At 44.1% G+C, this 18,545-nt stretch overlaps 1 long non-coding RNA gene across 1 annotated transcript in view; it reads left to right on the forward strand.

Moving 5' to 3' along the window:
• The first annotated feature begins 260 nt into the window (after window positions 1-260).
• The window catches only part of LOC119851834, a 55,321-nt gene continuing 37,036 nt past the window's right edge, over window positions 261-18,545 (forward strand). Inside the window, exon 1 of the long non-coding RNA XR_005291420.2 lies at window positions 261-402. This is a non-coding gene — a long non-coding RNA (uncharacterized LOC119851834). The remainder of the gene's footprint in view (window positions 403-18,545) is intronic.

The following is an 18,545-nucleotide window of genomic DNA, read 5'->3' on the forward strand; positions in this document are numbered from 1 at the left end:
AAGACAGAGGGAAGGGCTGTCCTGGAGAAGACAGGAACATGCCAGCCCCATGCTGTGACCCAGAGAGAGGGTTGGGTGCACTGCAAGGAGAAGGCTCCATAGATTCCCTGTATTCCAGGGCAATCATGGAGAATTGTGTACAATCCATCCCTAATCTCCCCCTCCCCGGCCCACCCAGCTCCCTTCCAGGGCTGGTACAGCCTGCAATGCAGAGCTTTGCCAAAATGGGTGCAATTTATCCCTAAGTGGGAGCATCATCTGCCTCTTTGTTCCTTCATCCAATCTTGATACTGTTGGTGTAGGAGCCTTGTCCCCTGCTGCTCCTTGCATGGCCTCCCTGAATTTCTCACTGCTGTCTTGATCTGCCATCAGAACTTGAACCACCTTGGATCTTATCTGCTTGTATGTCTTTTTACCATTTGTTTATTATACACCTCTGAATTTCTCTCTGCTCCTGTTATTGGACTCTGAACTGAGTGCTTTGGCGGCAGTTAAAGATTTATTTATTTTTTTGTAAAAATACCAGCTTCATCAATTGGGTTTCCTGGAGGATATTAAAGAGTTTGCCACCATCATGAATACAGAAGAGCTTAGCAGTTCTATCAGGTATTCAGCAAGGGTGTGGCTCCTGGCAGGTTGTCATGTAAATGGTACAGAAGGCAGTATTTGCAGGATGGTATGTGGAAGTGGAGCAAGAGGGTAGAGTTTCAGGAGGGATCTTGTTCAGTGGGTCACCGGGGTTTAGGAATGCAAGTGATGGGGTGGGGGTGGGGGTGGGAGGAATATGTCAGGCAACTAGAACACACTTTAAAGCCCCAGCATGTAACACTAGATTCTCAACTAGAGCCAGCCAAATAGGGAATTCCTTTCTGCAAAAACTTTTTTACATTTAAAAAAAACATGTGTCCCAAATTGGGATGAAACATCAAAAATCGTTGTGGAAAAGTTTTGCAAAAAGGGCATTTTTCATAAAAAAATCATTTAGACAAAATATTTTCCAGCCAGAAATATTCTCCACATGTTTAATAAAGACATTTTTCCTAGAATTGCCTGCGGCATCACCTCTGGCCTGTGAGTGTTTTGTGGGATTGGAAGGAAGTTAGTTATTTGTTAATTTGTTCATAAAATGGGAAAGAAAATTGGTTAGGGAGTAATGAAAGGTTTCACCAAAGTTACTTTCTGAATACACCTAAAGCCAAGGAGGAGAGTAGGAAAAATCAATACAGTGGAAATCCATCACAGATGAACAAACATTGACAGCACTTTGTCTTTTTCTGTAGTTAAATGCAATATTTTCCAGGCTGCAAATCCATAGGAACCCAATAACATGCTAGCAGGAAATCAACAAGGCAAAAATGGCTCCAAACCTGCTCCCTATTATGTCAATGGGAGTTTCATCTGACTCCGGGGGAAGCAGGATCAAATCCCATTATTGCATGAACACCTACAAATATATATTAGATAGCTCATTCTCACAAATACACATGTAAACCAAAATGCTAGGGGTGTGATTGAAAGCAAAAATCTATAACACCATTTGCATTTAAGTCTAATGTGACCCTTCGGGTGATTTTAGATGCTGGGGGCCATATCATGGGCTTGCATCTTTGTAACAGAGGAAGGAATGCAGTCTTTTGGTGCTGTCACCACTGGGCTCAATGAGCCAGATTCTGCTCTAATACATTCATGCAGCCCCTGTGATTTTAATGGGGTCTTACAGATTGCCAACTGGAGGTGAGTGATTGTCATTCTTAATTCTGTATGTCAGTTATTATAAACATTAAACAGAACCTGTACCTTGAAGTATTATTATTTATTATTTGTATTACCATAGTGCCTAGGAGCCCTGGTCATGGATCAGGACCCCATTGTGCTAGGGGCTGTACAACACAGAATACAAAGATGATCCCTGCCCCAAAGAACTTGTCTTAAGTGTAGGACAAAAGGCAACAGCTGGAAACAGACAGATGGAGATGTACAAGGAAACCATGAGACAATATTGATCTACACAAAAGGCAGAAGTCTCTGCTTACCAGCAGGGTAAGTTTTTGTCGCTTTCCATTTCCATTTACCAGTTTCCATTTTTTTTAAACAGTGGCCAGTGGGCTAACCCCCCCAATCACTTTGGTCCAGAATATTCAGCAAATGCCAGTGCTGGTGAGCTCCCTAAACTGAAGTGATGACGGGAAGCTACTGAGTCTTTTCTCCTTGTTATCTGGGTTTGGCTTCCTGGAACTCCGAGCTCATTTTAACCACCTACTTCTTCATTCTGCCAAGCTTGTTCCTGCCAGCTGTGCTTTGAGGGTGGGTGGCTAGGAGCACAAGCATCTCTGGGGAAGTGTCATGGATGCCACAATGCAATGGGATGACATCAAGTCCTAAACAGCATCACGCTATAATACAGCTCAGGAACTTTCAGGCCAAGGAATTTAGGAGTTAGTCTGGTGAATTTATACAGGGAGGGTTTGTATTTCTCCCTGAACTGTCCACCGAGCCCTTCCCAGATGGCCTCACCCTGCCCACAGTCAGCAGTAAAAAAGTAAATCTAGGATATCACAATGCTTTTGGAGGTGCTGCAGAATTTCCTAAGCCTCCAGGCAACTCTCAACCTAAAAGCACCACTTTATGGTATATTTATTTCTCCCTCAGCATGGGGGGATTGACTAGATGACCTCTTAAGGTCCCTTCCAGCCCTAAGATTTCTATGGTCTGAAATTTGGAACACATTAACGAATGTACAGAAACCATGCTTGCCCTTTCTCTCGCACTTTGTCTCTCTGATCTATTCGGATGGTAAGCTCTTCGAAGCAGGAATGGCCTCTTGCTCTGCATTTGCACAGCACCCCTCTATGATGGATTTTGAGGGCCTTTGTAGTCATTTATGAATACTGTATTTTGATCTGCTTATGGGGATGTTTTCTGTATGATTATATTGGTGTATGTTAAATAAGTGTGTGTTGGGGAGGAAACAAAGAAGAAAGGAAAGAATGGCTCAAGATAAACCACTTCTTTGCAAACACTTTAGGATTGTTAAGAGACAATGCCAGGATGCAACAAGGCCTGAGAACCATAGAGCAAAAGAACTCTGACGGGTTTGAAAAGGAACATGCTGTTAAGAAAGGGAGGGAGTTGTTCGCGGGGAATGAGACTGAGATGCAGATACTCACTGCGGTGTCTGGAGAAGTTAGGGCTGGCTAAGTTAACACCAGGGGATGGGAAGTCTTTATATAAGATAGACGTGTGTAGACTGTTGTTTTAAAATCCTTTTTTCTCAAAATACTTTGTTTCTTATGTTTCATAAACACTGCTGTGACTTAAGAAGCCTGTCATAGAATCATAGAATATTAGGGTTGGAAGACACCTCAGGAGGTCATTAGTCCAACCCTTTGCTCAAAGCAGGACCAACTCCAACTAAATCATACCAGCCAGGGCTTTGTCAAGCTGGGCCTTAAAAACCTCTAAAGATGGAGATTCCACCACCTCCCTAGGTAACCCATTCCAGTGCTGTCTGATCACTATATTCACCACTGGCCATAGACTCCCAAGGGGAAGAACTGTAGGTGCCAGAACTCAGCTGGACCTGCTGGATAAGCACAATTAATACGCAGGGTGCTGTAACCCAGGGCCCGTTCTTCCCCAGGATAAGTAAGTCACAAGGTCTGACACGTGAGGGGGTGCACTCCGAGAGACCAGGGAGGGGACAGAGATACAGTGAGTCCTGTAACCACGACATATAGCAAGATGGGGCCTCATTTGGGATCTATGGGCATTACTGGCCGTCATACAAATACATAATAATGTGCGTTGCTATGATAAGGCCTATCAATGGGACTCCTCATGTAAGTGTTTGCTTTATTGGATCCACGGGTTGTAATCCTTATTAATATGTATTTGTCTAGCCCCCTAAATGTTCATGGTACTTCACAAACACTATTCCTAGTGAAGAATTTATAGTCTTAGAGAATATAAGCAGATAGCTCCATGTGTCTGTCTGGCATTTGCCTAATCCCTTTTCAATCACCCTTTCAGGCGAAAAGCACAATGTTTTCATTATGAATAGAGGAAGAATACTTTAAATTATGAAAAATTTGGGACCTGAATTTCAGACCAAAGTAAATTTATACAGAATTTCTCAGAAATGTTGTTAATGGGCACGTTGCTGGTTCTGTGCAGCTGTGATGCTGAGCATTGCTCTCCGCCACATTGGGGCTCGTTATAGTAAATAATGATCACATAGGGATTGCTGCACTCCAAGGGCTGTGGTTAAATGGTAAGGAGTGAAAGGGAAAAGTCTCATGGAAGCAGCCCATTCACGTCTTGCGCTGCTCTGAGCAAACAAATTGATCTGTGGAGCCAGACGAGTGTGTGCAGGAATTTAAATTTGACCACTTTTGGAGGGGCACGTTAGAGCCGTGGCTGGGGCCTGGGGCAGTGACCGAGTCTGGGTCCAGGGCTGGAGCAGAAATACATCTTTTTTTTAGATGAATATTGGGGTGGGGGAAGGCCCCTGCTTGCTCCCGCTTGTGCATGCCCCTGTGTGGAAAAGATACGTTCTAGGGAAGGAAACAATGAACTTTGGGAGAGGAATTCTAGCTAACTAAACACCACTGAAGAACAATGGTTGGTGTTGCAGGATTAGCAGGTAGAGATGTTGTAGCCTTCCGCCACCTGCTGTGGGCACTGGAGTTAAGGAATCTAAAAAGGATAGGAAAAAGAAGAAGATATAGCCTTTTGGGAGGCGTTAGGTTTCATGACCCTAGACAACCTATGGCAAAATAGTGGAGCAGTTGAATTAGGTGGCTTTAGCAACATGTAAGACACTGCCTGGAGATGCTACTGTTTGGAGTTTTCTAGGATGCGTTGTGTGGCAAATACACATCCCTGCCAAACCCAAGGGGAAGAGGCTTAGCTTTTCAGGGGTGGGGAGAAAATCCTTCCCTCCAGCTGGCAGAGGATTAGCAGAACCATTCTGTTGCTGTAACCTCCATAGAAGCCATGCATCTCCTTTGTCGTCCCCACCCCCACTCCCCTTACCTCCTCACACATGCACACTGCGAGGAGGGACGTGAGCTGGCTTTAGAACCACCTCTGAGACACTTTGCTTTTCTTGCTAGTGGCTAGAGGCCCTGGAGAACAAGCACACAGGATTCTTGAGCTGTTCCCTCCCTCACCAGTCCCCTTTCCTCTCATACCCCCTCCCCAGAGTAGAAGCCAACTCATAGATTCCTAGATTCCAAGGCCAGAAGGAACTATTGTGGGATCATCCAGTCTGACCTCCATGCCATAGAATTTCCCTACAGCAATCCCTAGAGCAGATCTTTTAGAGAAACCTCTAATCTTGATTTAAAAATGGCCAGTGATGGAGAATCCACCACGACCCTTGGTAAATTGCTCCAGTGGTTAATTGCTCTCACTGTCAAAAATATATGCCTTATTTCCAGTCTGAATTTGCCTAGTTTCAACTTCCAGCCGCTGGATCGTGTTAGACCTTTCCAAATGTGAAAGTAAGCCGGTATGCCCTGGTAAGAGTCAGTGTGCCGTACGGGGACCGTCTTTCCCAGAGGGCAATTTAAAGCCCTGGGGTAGCAGTGGTGGGGCTGCGGCAGGGATTTAAAGGGTGCCGGAGTTCCAGCTCCCTGGCCCTTTAAATCTCCACCTTAGCCCTGCTGCCAAAGCCCTGGGGTAGTGGCGGCGGGGCTTCGGAGTGGATTTAAAGGGCTGGGGAGGTAGCAGCGGCTGGAGCCCCAGGGCCCTTTAAATCCCTGATGGAGCCTGGCCGCCGCTACCCCAGGGCTTGGGCAGCAGGGCTCAGGTGGGGATTTAAAGGGCTCGGGGCTCTGGCAGCTGCTACCACAGTGGAGCCCCAGGCCCTTTAAAGCTCTGCCAGAGCCCCGGGGTAGCAGTGGCAGCTGGGAGCCCCCAGGGCTCCTCAGTGATTTAAAGGGCCCGGGGCTCCGCTGCGGTAGCGGCAGCTGGAGCCCTGGGCCCTTTAAATCACCCCCAAGCCCCAGGGTTTCCGCAACCTCTGCAGCTGGTAGTTCGGGGGTGATTTAAAGGGCCCCGGGCTCCCAGCGCCACTACCGCAGCTGGAGTCCTGGCCCTTTAAATCAAGATTTAAAGGGCCTGGGGAGTTAAGGCCTTGCATCTTCCGGTTAAGGCCACGCCTTTTCCGGTTGAGGCCACGCCCCCTGCTCAGGACTCTGGTGTACCGTTAAGTCCTCTAACTTACTTTCACCCCTGGACCTTTCTCTGGTAGATTCAGAGGTGAAAATAAGCTAGTACCATCTGGTACGGCATACCAGCAAGAACCGGTACACAGCCGACTGTACTGGCAGCTTCCCCAGGTGGGCAATTTAAAAGGGCCCTGGGCTCCCGGCCGCCGCAACTCAGCCGGAGCCCCAGGCCCTTTAAATCGCTGCCGGAGCCCGAGGGTAGTGGCGGTGATTTAAAGGGTCCTGGGATTTAAAGGCCCCACTCCTTCCGCCCGAGGCCCCCGCTCAGAACCCCGTCCCTGCATACTGGTAAGTCCCTTAAGTTACTTTCACCCCTGGGTAGATTGAGAGCCCATTATTAAATATTTGTGCCCCGTGTAGGTACTCATAGACTAATCAAGTCCCCCCTTAACCTTTTCTTTTTTAAGCTAAATAGTCTGAGCTCCTAAATCACTATAAGGATGTTTTCTAATCCTTTAATCATTCTCATGGCTCTTCTCTGAATCCTCTCCATTTGTCAACATCCTTCTTGAATTGTGGAGACCTGAATTGGACACTAGTTTTGCTGCCTTTGCAATCTCCTGGAGAAAGTTTTGATGATGAGCAGGATTTGCCCTTACAGCAAGGGGGAACAGCTCCCCCATTTTGCTAAAAAGCAAATTAGGCTCCCTTCTCCCTGACTTGGGGAAACAGTACTCCCCCACAGCAGCCCCTCCTCCTAGGCTCGTGTGATGAGCGCTTCCCTGCCTGCTACTAGCCATTACTAGCCTGCTACTAGCCACTAACCATTGTGTTAAAGTGACCAGCTGTCCTATTTTTTCTAGGACAGTCCCATTTCCTGGCTGTCCCTCCTGGGAGAGTTATTTGAGAGCATGGGAGTGATTTTTAGAAAAGAGAATCAATGTTAAGCATTCTATGCTCTAAATATGTGTTCTTCAAGGTTTCAGTAGTTGGTGGATCCTGTATCCCTGTAAAAGACCCCAGCAAATTTAATGAATAATTATGGTGACAAATTAGAGCTGGTTGAAAATTTTTAACCAACAGTTTTCAGTTGAAAAATGCAGTCTTGTCAAAATTGAAAAGTTTCAGGGAAATGTGTCAATTTTTTATTAAATTTTTCTATGGGAAAAATCAAAATGTTTAGTTGGAAATGTTGTAATTTTCTGTGGAACAGAAATTTTTATTCCTGACCAACTCTGGACAAAAGGAGGATGCTCAGATGATTCGGGAGAAGATAAATTGATTTGAAGAGGAAAGTAATCTACCTGGAGAGGCAGTATATCTAGTAGTTAAGGCCTTAGGCTGGGAGCCAGAATCCTAGGTTGTATTCCCATCTTTGCCACTGACCTGCTCTGTGACCTTGGTCAAGGCACTCACTATTTCTCTTCCCACGCATTGCCTGCCTAGATGGTATGTTCTTTGGGGCAGGGACTGACTCTTACTACATGTGTGTACGATTCCTAGCACATTGGGTCTCTTACCTTGGTTGAAGCTGCTATGTGCTACTATATATAAAGTACTCCGAATTATCCCCTATTTTTAGACTGAAACTCAACTTTTTATTGTTCTAAAGTGTTTGGATATGCTTGCTTGCTTCTTGTTTCTGGGTGGGGTGGGACTTGTCAGAAGTCTCAAGAGAATGCTTGCTCCTGTTAAATTTCCAGCTGAAGATTTGCAACTTAAGTTCCAGAGGTGTGAATACATAACCAGACTTTTGGACTCATCTCTGATATGAGCCTGATCTCCAAATCTTTGGAGTTTCTACCATCACTAGGCAGCTTGTACAGGTTAGAAAATGCCCTTTTAAACTCCATCTTCAGACCCAGCTCAGTGAACCTGCAAGCACGGTACTCCTTTTAAATTCTAGTTAAGCTCCAGGGGAAGGGCATTTCTTCTCTGAAAAGTGACTACACAAAAATGTTGCCATCTTACTCTACAGGCCTTCCCCTATGCATATTCAGAGTGTCATCTGCTTACTTCCTTGATGAAAATATTTTTTTCCCTACTTCCTGTTGTCCCAGCTACACAACCTCTAGGGAACCAGATGGCTTCTGCTCTGGCCCTTGCATCATGAACAGAATAATTAATTCTTCCCAGTCATCTTTTAGAATAGTACCTCAGTCTGGGAAGCCTTGTTGTGGGGAGCATGCATTGCGATGTATTTCACAAAGTGAATTCCTGGCTTTTCCCAAGGCACAAAGCTCTGATCAAGTGTGCATCACAAAAAAGTTACAAACCCTGCTGATGGATTGCTAACCCGGGGGACTAATAACATTGTTTGGTGGAACTCCCTCCATGGTTCTCCCATTCATGCTGTGTTAAGGGCTTAATACAAATTGAAATTGCACATATGTATCTTTAAAAGGCAAAGGGAACTGTGTGTCTCTTGAAAACCTCATATGCCTGGGAAAATAAATGGCATAAACTGTAAACAAAGCACAGCGCAACGACATATGGCTAACTAGAATCTGGTCTTACAGCTCACTGGGAAATAGGTATAATTCCCAGTAGTGACATTTTGCATATTTTAGTGAGGACTGGGAATCATAGGAGATATAAAACTTTCTTGTTTGGACTTGACTGTAGAATTTGAACATGGTGAAGGCATGCCAAGCCCTTCCCTTATTAGCTCTTCGACTATTCCTACAGGCCCATACATATAATCTATGTGCTTGCAAAACAGGAACAGTTGCAGGACAAAGAACATAATGTTAAATTTAAGAGTTTCACAGTTCTTTCCTGCAATACGCAGGGAAAAGAAACTTAGCAAGGGATTGAGAAGCTATGTACATAAAGGCGAAAGAGAGAACATTGAATCTAAAGAGCTTGCTGAATTCCTGCTTCTGATTCGGTGGAAGCTAATGAACAGCTGGTTTAACCTTCTTTTTCCTTGATGGATGCAATATCTGAATACTGCAAAATATTTTTTAAATTTGAAGGGGTTAAATTATATTGTGTTTAGCATATTAGTTTTGATTTATAACAAAATATCCACTGAGAGAGTTTCCAATATAATTCAAATTCTAGTTGCATATGCTTCCCCAAAAATATTTTCTAATAATAATACTTCTGATACACCACTTTGATATGCAGAATAATACATGCTGGTTTTGGCCTTATAGTGCATTTGTATCCGTAGCTACATACATGCTGTACCCATATAATAGTACGGTAAGTATATTTTCAATGTGCTTTCTATTTAAATACAAATGTTTGGCTTTTGTACACTGCTTCTAATTCTGTAATGCTATAACATTTGCATTAGTTTCCCTATTATTAAGTGTTATTTTGTAGGTTTTTTGTGACTGAGCTATAAAATTTGGATTCAAGTCAAGATCTGGATCCAAATTTCCTAATAATTTGGGGCAGTCAGTTGTGGGGTTTTGGTTTGTTTTTATCTCCATTATTATTGCTGGTGTTATCAGAGACAACTACTACTATCCTGAAGTCTTTATGCTGGCATTGCTAGTGAGCATTTTGCCTGAGTAAGGGCAAAGGACACAGGCTGGGAGACCTGGATTCTGTTCCTTGCCTTGCCAATAACTTGTTCTATGACCTTGGGTTAATTACCTACCCATTCATAATTAGATTAACACTACCAGTCCGAGGTGACTTTGATCATTGCTGACCTTCACTGCACTTAGCTGAATTGGTTCCCTGTAGCTGTAAGGAACCTGCTCCCTTTGCCAAGCTCCTGAGCCATCTAATCTCTCTGTTTTTGTACATTGGCACCAGGGCAGCCCGGGGCTGGAGCAGCAAAAGGGACAGTTTGCCCCAGCCCTCCCAATTTAGGAACACCCCCAAACTGAGCGTTGTTGTGAGGCGGCATGTGGGGTCATAGCATTATCCTGCAATTTGGCTCAGCTGCCTCTCCATCATGCCAGAGGGGCATCCGGGCCAAATCTGAACGTTGCTACAATCCTGTGTGCCAGGTCACAATGCCTGGAGCAAGGAGCTGGGTCCAGGCCTGTGGGACAGGAGCCAAGCCACCACTGTGGCGCGAGTGTGGGGCAGGCTCACTCTCCAATATTAGGTGTCTCCTCAGAGACAATTTTTGGAAGGGTGTGTGGGGCTCTCAGTTTCAGATTTTGCCCTGGAATCCTAAAAACCTCTGTGTGCCCCCTGATTGATGCAAAATCTCTTTTGGTCTATTGACTGAGTGGTGCATTGTCTGCATTTAGAAGCACCTACTAGTAGTTACGGATAGGAATAAACGTAATGAAGCTCTGATGGAAGAACTGGCCTGATATATCTGAAAACATTCCAGTGATCAGCAGGAAATGAACTTTTAGCCCAACCTGGAAATTTCATATATCCATATCTCCACAACCACTGAATAGGAAGACCTTGGTTTTCAATTTTTTTTCAAGCACAAATATGATATTCTCCCAGATTGTCCTGTAGGGTTGAAGTGGCCACATTACATTCTTCCTAAATACCAAATGGTAGGTTCTGTCCTTCGGGTGGAGTTTGGGCAATGGTGTATTTGAATGAGAATGTTGTACATGAGTGCAGGGATTCCTAATATTTTGATCGTCTCCTACTAGCTGGTCTAAAGAAGGGCACAGAAGATGGGTTCCAGCAATACGATATTTTATTTGGGAGTAGATGGATTTTCTGTAAGAACGCCAACACTGGGGAGACGGGAGTGAAGAACAAGAGAGGTGAGAGAAGGAATAAGATAAGGAATGATTTAATTTGTGGAAGATGCTATAGCTTTCCTACACCCACAGAACCCTGGTTCCATCCCACCAGTTCTGTTGCTTGTGATCCCCAGAACTAATGGAGATGTGGGAGAAACCTCCAGGCCAGGTCAATATTGTGAGGGTTGAGAAGGAGAGAGCCACACGTGCATATCAGGAGTTAAAAGGGAAAGGGGTCAGGGTCGACACATCAGAATTCTTAGCACTTAAATAGCATGTTTTATTCCTAGAGCTCAGAGACATTAGCAGTGTTAATGAATCAAGCTTTGCAACACCCCTGGGAGGTGTTTTATCTGAACTTTACAGATAGGAAACTGAGGCGCAGTGAGGTTAAGTGAGTTGCTTAAGGTCATCATGAGTCAGTATCAGAACCTAGAACTAAACTCAGACCTCTGCTGTAACCACTAGACCAGTGTTTCTCAACAACCATTCTGTGGACCGGTGCTGGTCCTGGAAATCTCCCTGACACAGTTTAGGAAGGCAGCAAGTCGGTCCCTGGTAACAAACAAGTTGAGAAATCCTAAGCTAAATAACCTTCCTCATTTTAAATGATCATCAGCATTTGAATAGTTGATCCACCGCATATGCATGGTCATAGTTAATAAAAGTCAGACTTTGCCTGCAGTTCTGCTATTTGAAATAATGACATGTGCTGAGAGTGTTTTTTTTTTTCCTGCTTCACATTCTATTATAGCACATTTGGTAGTGTCGCTCTGAATTATATCATGCCACAGCCTGTCACGGCCAAGTCCTGAAATAACAAGCTACAGGGAACCTGGCAGAATGCAATGAGATTGTCTGGAAGTTTAAAATAATTTATGTGCAGATAATTAGCAGATTGGCCTAGGTGTTGGAAGCAGCTCTTTTGCCGGTACTGGAGCAGTGGGTAGCACAGAGCTGTCACATTAATTGCTATGGGATACGGTTCCATTTTAATTTCAGCCTATTTTCTTTTTTTTAAAATATACCTTTGAACAACTGTATATAAAATATTACTGGTGCATTGCATGATTTTTACCCATATGTTATCAATATTAACCCAGAGATGGGTCTGAAACAAATCCCAAGGACCAGACGTTGAGAGCAAACAAACATGGCCCCACAGTATGCCAACATTTTTATGCCTGACTTAGAACAACGCTTCCTCAGCTCTCGTCCCCTAATGCCCCTACTCTACTTGCGCTACATTGATGACGACATCTTCATCATCTGGACCCATGGAAAAGAAGCTCTTGAGGAATTCCACCATGATTTCAACAATTTCCATCCCACCATCAACCTCAGCCTGGACCAGTCCACACAAGAGATCCACTTCATGGACACTACGGTGCTAATAAGCGATGGTCACATAAACACCACCCTATATCGGAAACCTACTGACCGCTATTCCTACCTACATGCCTCTAGCTTTCATCCAGATCATACCACTCGATCCATTGTCTACAGCCAAGCGCTACGATATAACCGCATTTGCTCCAACCCCTCAGACAGAGACAAACACCTACAAGATCTCTATCATGCATTCCTACAACTACAATACCCACCTGCTGAAGTGAAGAAACAGATTGACAGAGCCAGAAGAGTACCCAGAAGTCACCTACTACAGGACAGGCCCAACAAAGAAAATAACAGAACGCCACTAGCCATCACCTTCAGCCCCCAACTAAAACCTCTCCAACGCATCATCAAGGATCTACAACCTATCCTGAAGGACGACCCATCACTCTCACAGATCTTGGGAGACAGACCAGTCCTTGCTTACAGACAGCCCCCCAATCTGAAGCAAATACTCACCAGCAACCACACACCACACAACAGAGCCACTAACCCAGGAACCTATCCTTGCAACAAAGACTGTTGCCAACTCTGTCCACATATCTGTTCAGGGGATACCATCATAGGGCCTAATCACATCAGCCACACTATCAGAGGCTCGTTCACCTGCGCATCTACCAATGTGATATATGTCATCATGTGCCAGCAATGCCCCTCTGCCATGTACGTTGGCCAAACTGGACAGTCTCTACATAAAAGAATGACAAATCAGGACACAAATCAGACGTCAAGAATTATAACATTCAAAAACCAGTTGGAGAACACTTCAATCTCTCTGGTCACCTGATTACAGATCTAAGAGTGGCTATCCTTCAACAAAAAAGCTTCAAAAACAGACTCCAACGAGAGACTGCTGAATTGGAATTAATTTGCAAACTGGATACAATTAACTTAGGCTTGAATAGAGACTGGGAATGGATGAGTCATTACACAAAGTAAAAAACTATTTCCCCATGGTATTTCTCCCTCCCACCCCACCCCCCACTGTTCCTCTGATATTCTTGTTAACTGCTGGAATTAGCCTACCTTGCTTGTCACCATGAAAGGTTTTCCTCCTTTCCCCCCCTGCTGCTGGTGATGGCTTATCTTAAGTGATCACTCTCCTTACAGTGTGTATGATAAACCCATTGTTTCATGTTCTCTGTGTGTGTGTATATAAATCTCTCCTCTGTTTTTTCCACCAAATGCATCCGATGAAGTGAGCTGTAGCTCACGAAAGCTTATGCTCTAATAAATTTGTTAGTCTCTAAGGTGCCACAAGTACTCCTTTTCTTTATGGCATTTGTGCTGTCACTTTGCTTGCTACTATGGGAAGACACTCGGATACTGGGGTGAGAAGCATGATATAAGAACCTTTTAGAGAATAGGATAGAAATCAAGTGTAACATTAGCGGCTGCCAGAGAGTCAGACCAGGTTTACACCAGTGTAACTCAGAGCAGAATCAGATTCCTTATCTCTGCAATTGATGGTAACAAAAACCCTAACATTCCTGAACATGTGGGTTTTGACTCTGGTTCTGAATCTGAACTTTTCTCAAGGTTGGTGTGTTCAGACATGTGGCTGCATATTTAGCCTGCTACAGAGGTCTGAAGCACAAACTACAATTCAACTCCATTTCCAAGTTTGGGTCCAGGTCTATCATTAATATTAAATCCATATCTAAATACATTGATAAAATGAACATAAAGAAAGGAGGAATGTGATTTGGTTGGTGTCAATTCTAATTGTGCCTATGGATTGAAATAAATAGGCAATTGTTGCAAAAACATGATGGAAAACATTTGGTCAGAGCAATACCATCCTCTAAGCCGTGTAGTTCTACCGTGTAGTTCTGATGGGTGACAGCATTTAGCCTGCAACCTGCTTTCTTCTTATAAATGCATCCAAAGTAACCAGTATAATAGCACATCCAATCACATGTCATTGCTTTCATGTAAAGCAGGAAGCAAAGAACCAGGCATTCTCTTGAACCAGGAGCAGTCAACCTGACCTTTTAAAGTTCCAAAGGATTTTGGGGGAGTTCTTCACAAGGGAACACTCTAGTGTATTTGGCAGGTGATCTGGTTTAAGGAACATGGAGGAAAAAAAAAAAAAGACTGTTTCAGAAATAGCCTGTTCCCTAGGTTAAAGTGTATGTGGGATTCTGTTTGGCACAAAGCAGATATCTTAGATTTTTAAAATGGTTCCTTCACTCTGTTTATTCTTTATCTGGATTATATCCTCTGTCCAATTGCAGTTTCACACAGCTCTGATGTGAAATGAGAATCTTAGAACATCAGGAGGTCAGTAAAGAACAAAACTACAGTAAATTTCTAAGTAGTAAAGATCCTGATCTAGATGCCACTTTTAGTTACACGCCAGCTACCCCAGAGAGCCAAATTCTCCTCTCAGTCACACTGTCCAACCTCATTGCACTGGTGTCAACAAGAGGAGAATTTAGCTTGGCTCCCTGACTCCATGAAAATGGCCTAAGTAACAGTAAAAAGTAAATAAAGCAGGAAGCAGCAGAGACCTACTAGACACTATGAAACATACACAGGGTTGCTTGTAAGTAAAACCCAAATGGATCCATCAGATGCACACTCACAGCAGAACTTAATGGGAGTGGTACATGAGTTTCCATGGATAGTTTTACCGAGAACGTATTTCAGAGTTTGAGGCATCAACAGCCATCTCAAATTCATATATAACAACTGTCCTCTTGACTGTCACAGTGGACTGAATTCAGGATCTTCAGAGCTAAGAGCGTAAGCTCTACAAGCTTGAATTAAAGGACAGAGGCCTAAGTCCTTAAAGGATCTGGGCCAAACTCCATTAGTTGACAGCTGTAGCAGATTCATATCCTCTGTGGATCAAGCACAGAGGGCACTGCATAATGCCCACAGGTACACAGACAGGTGTGCGGGGCCCTTCCAGTTCCTTTGATGCTTGTGTTTGAGAGAAATATGTTAATTATTAATCCTCTGTTGCATGTTACAAAAAGAGGACATTGTGCTCCTTAAGATGACATACAAAACAAAGCCCTGGAGGGAAGAATGTATGGCGTAAAAAGGTGTTGACAAGCTGCACACCATTTGGTTATGAAACACATATGCAACATAGGACAAAGAACAACAATTTTGTAAATGTGTGGGAACGTTGGCGGTTGCTCTTTAATGATTGTAGCACAGAGGAATGTTGGCACCTTTTTTTTCATTGACTTTACATTACCAAGCTGAATCAGTGGTGAGTAATAGGATGTACCTTTGGAAGCGTCCTGTGAAGAACAAACGACACACACACACAGAGCTTTCTGTTAAATGTGGTGGTCTTGTAGCATTGGGCAACTTTTTTTGCTAAAAGTGTGGTTTGCAAATGCAATGTACCCTTGCTTGCAAATCAGATTTCTGGTGGACTGCATCGGCATTCACAAGCTCATGGGTACAAATGCAGTTTTTGGGTGGCAAGGAAAGGAGGATCAAGTCCTTTGGCCAAGACTTTCAAAAGTGACTCATGATTTGTGAAAAGAAAAGGAGAACTTGTGGCACCTTAGAGACTAACAAATTTTTTTGAGCATAAGCTTTTGTGAGCTACAGCTCACTTCATCGGATGCATTCAGTGGAAAATCCACCTTTGTTTTAGCTGTGACACTCTGTGTATCTTTCCCACACCTGAAGAAGGGCTCTGTGTAAGCTCAAAATCTTGTCTCTTTCACCAAAAAAAGTTGGTCCAATAAAAAAATATTACCTCACCCACCCTGTTTTTCTTATGTTATAGATGTTTATTCAAATAGGAGAAAAATGGCAAAGATGTATGTGGCTAAATTATCAGAGAGAGAATTAAGACCAGCTCATTTCTATGTCTGCCCCAAACTGCAAAACACTCTGGCTGTTTGTGGTGTTTCAGGGTTTGGATGCCCAACTTGAAACACTTGTCAGGCTCCTACATTCTGAAAATCAAGCCTCAAGCCCTCAGCTGGCTACCCAAAATCATGAGTCACTTGAAAATCTTGGCCTTCATGTCTGTGCAGGGCTTGTTCATACAGTACAGGTGCTGCGTGCTGTGCTTATAGACACAAAACAGGATGGAATGAGAAAAACTGGGGCCACAGCAAAATGTCTGGAATCCAACTCAGACAAACATACTTTTTTTTTTGCAGAGCCTGTGTGTGTGAACTGAGGGTCCCTAGAATTTTTTCGGTGGGCCAAACAACTTGTTTCTCAGCTAGGTGAAAGAGGAAAAAGTTTCCTTCACTCATTTAAACACCTTTCTGATTTTTTGACTTCCAAACTGTGTGTTGTTAGACCAGAGGTTGAAATTTGTTTCAAAACCTTTGATTTGTGTGACCTGACCTTGTTGGCCCTGATGCTACATATTCAAAACTCCCAATAAACTTAGTGCAGGATCAGGCCCTGAATTGTGATTCATGATGTTGTTCAGAAAAGGACAACCGATGCAGGTGGATATGGCCCTGTGGTATCAGAACCAGTGCAGTGTTGCTGCTCGGAGGAGGGGCAGGATTTGGGGAGGCTGTGAATGATAATCACTCCCTCCCCCCATGGGGCATGGAACCCACTAATATGGGGCGCTCTGCACAACTACATACTGGAGGGTTTGGGATGAAGTGGTGAAGCCAGAAAACCCTTTGCTTTGTGGACTTTCTTCTCCTACCACCCTAGAGGGGGATGCAAAAATGGTGGAGAATACGTGACACCTATTAAGCTAGAAAAGCTACTATGCAGCAAGTCTGGATAGTATCTCTTCTGCCATTCTGTGGCCAATCAGAAAGGATTTCTTCTCCCTTTCCCCGGTGGTGATCCCCAGTGCCCAGCTAAATAACTCAAGCTGGGTGTTGCAGAGAGGATATTCTTCAAGGTGTATAGTTCATAAAGACCCAGTTTGTCAGCTAGTGAAAACAGTTAATCATCCAACTAACATATATTTGTTGCTGCATTGGAAAGACACTCACAATAAATCACCCTGTATCCTGATACATGGACCCACTGTCCATCTTAAACAGGAGGCATTTATTTAAAACAACCTGAGACACAAATAGGTGGGCTTCCACACAGCTTGAGTTCCAGCTTTGTGTCTATATTTAATAGGGGTCACACCCTGCTTGCAGCTCTATGAAGCAGACAGAGACATCTAGTGGCTGAGTAGTATACTGCAAGGAAACATTACATTGTGGAAGTCTTGCACGTAGATTACAAAATGAACTTTTGGGGACTAGTCTGGCAAGGAGCTGAGCATCTCCCATGGGTTGAGCTCTTAGTTTCTATCACTAAGAAATATTTCATATCATTTTCACATTCAGACTGGTAGACTCTGATGTCCCCTCCAAGATACTACCAGTGGTATCCAACTTCTTCAGCAGGGCCCAAGCATACCATTTAAGAAAATCCGAGGGGCCACAATCTGTACTGTGGGGCAGGTATTTTGCTACATTCCACTCCCTTTGTGCTGGGTTCCCCCAGCATGGGGCGCTGCCAACCAGCTGCAGCAGGGAAGGTCAGACGCTCAGAGAGTTCCAGGCTCACACCAGAGCTGCTTCTGGGGGAAGTGGTAGGATACACCTGGGAGACAGTGTGCCGACTGCCTCTCTGAGGCAGAGTTAAGCACTTCCATTGAAATATGGCCAGAGTGGTTCCCAGCACACACTTTCAGTTCAAAATCAAATACAATTGCCCTCAAGCGTCACCACGAGAGCCTTGAGGACTAGAAGTGGCCCCCCAGGCCATAGTGTTAGACACCACTGCTTTAGAGAGTAGTGCCAAGAGCAATAACAAATGTCAAGGCATTTCCTTTAGACATGTTAGAGGTAGGAAAATCCACCTGGCCCAACATACTTCACAGCTTTGAACCCTCTTCTGTTGTCTGGAAGGTGGTTAACACTAATGAGACGAGCTCGGTAATTTGCAGAGCAAAGAGAGATGCTTATCAGCTTGTGTTACTGAGCCTTCCTGGGCAGGAATATTCTTTTTTTATCATTCTTTGTTCTGACTTCAGTAAAATGAAAACATTTAGGTCCCAAGGTGTTCATCAGGGAGATACAATCCCCGATTCCTACACCCTCTAAGAGCTTGAATATGGGGGGAATTACCAGTCCAGCTATCCCAGTATAAGTATACTAGCGTAGGTATGCCAGTAAAATCTTGCCCATATGCTCAGGGTTTAGCTGATTGCCATATTTGGGGTCAGGAAGGAATTTTTCTCCAGGGCAGATTGGAAGAGGCCCTGGAGGTTTTTCGCCTTCCTCTGTAGCATGGGGCACGGGTCACTTAACGGAGGATTCTCTGCTCCTTGAAGTCTTTA

The sequence above is a fragment of the Dermochelys coriacea genome, chromosome 2 (assembly GCF_009764565.3).
Source record: "Dermochelys coriacea isolate rDerCor1 chromosome 2, rDerCor1.pri.v4, whole genome shotgun sequence".
NCBI lineage: Eukaryota > Metazoa > Chordata > Testudines > Dermochelyidae > Dermochelys > Dermochelys coriacea.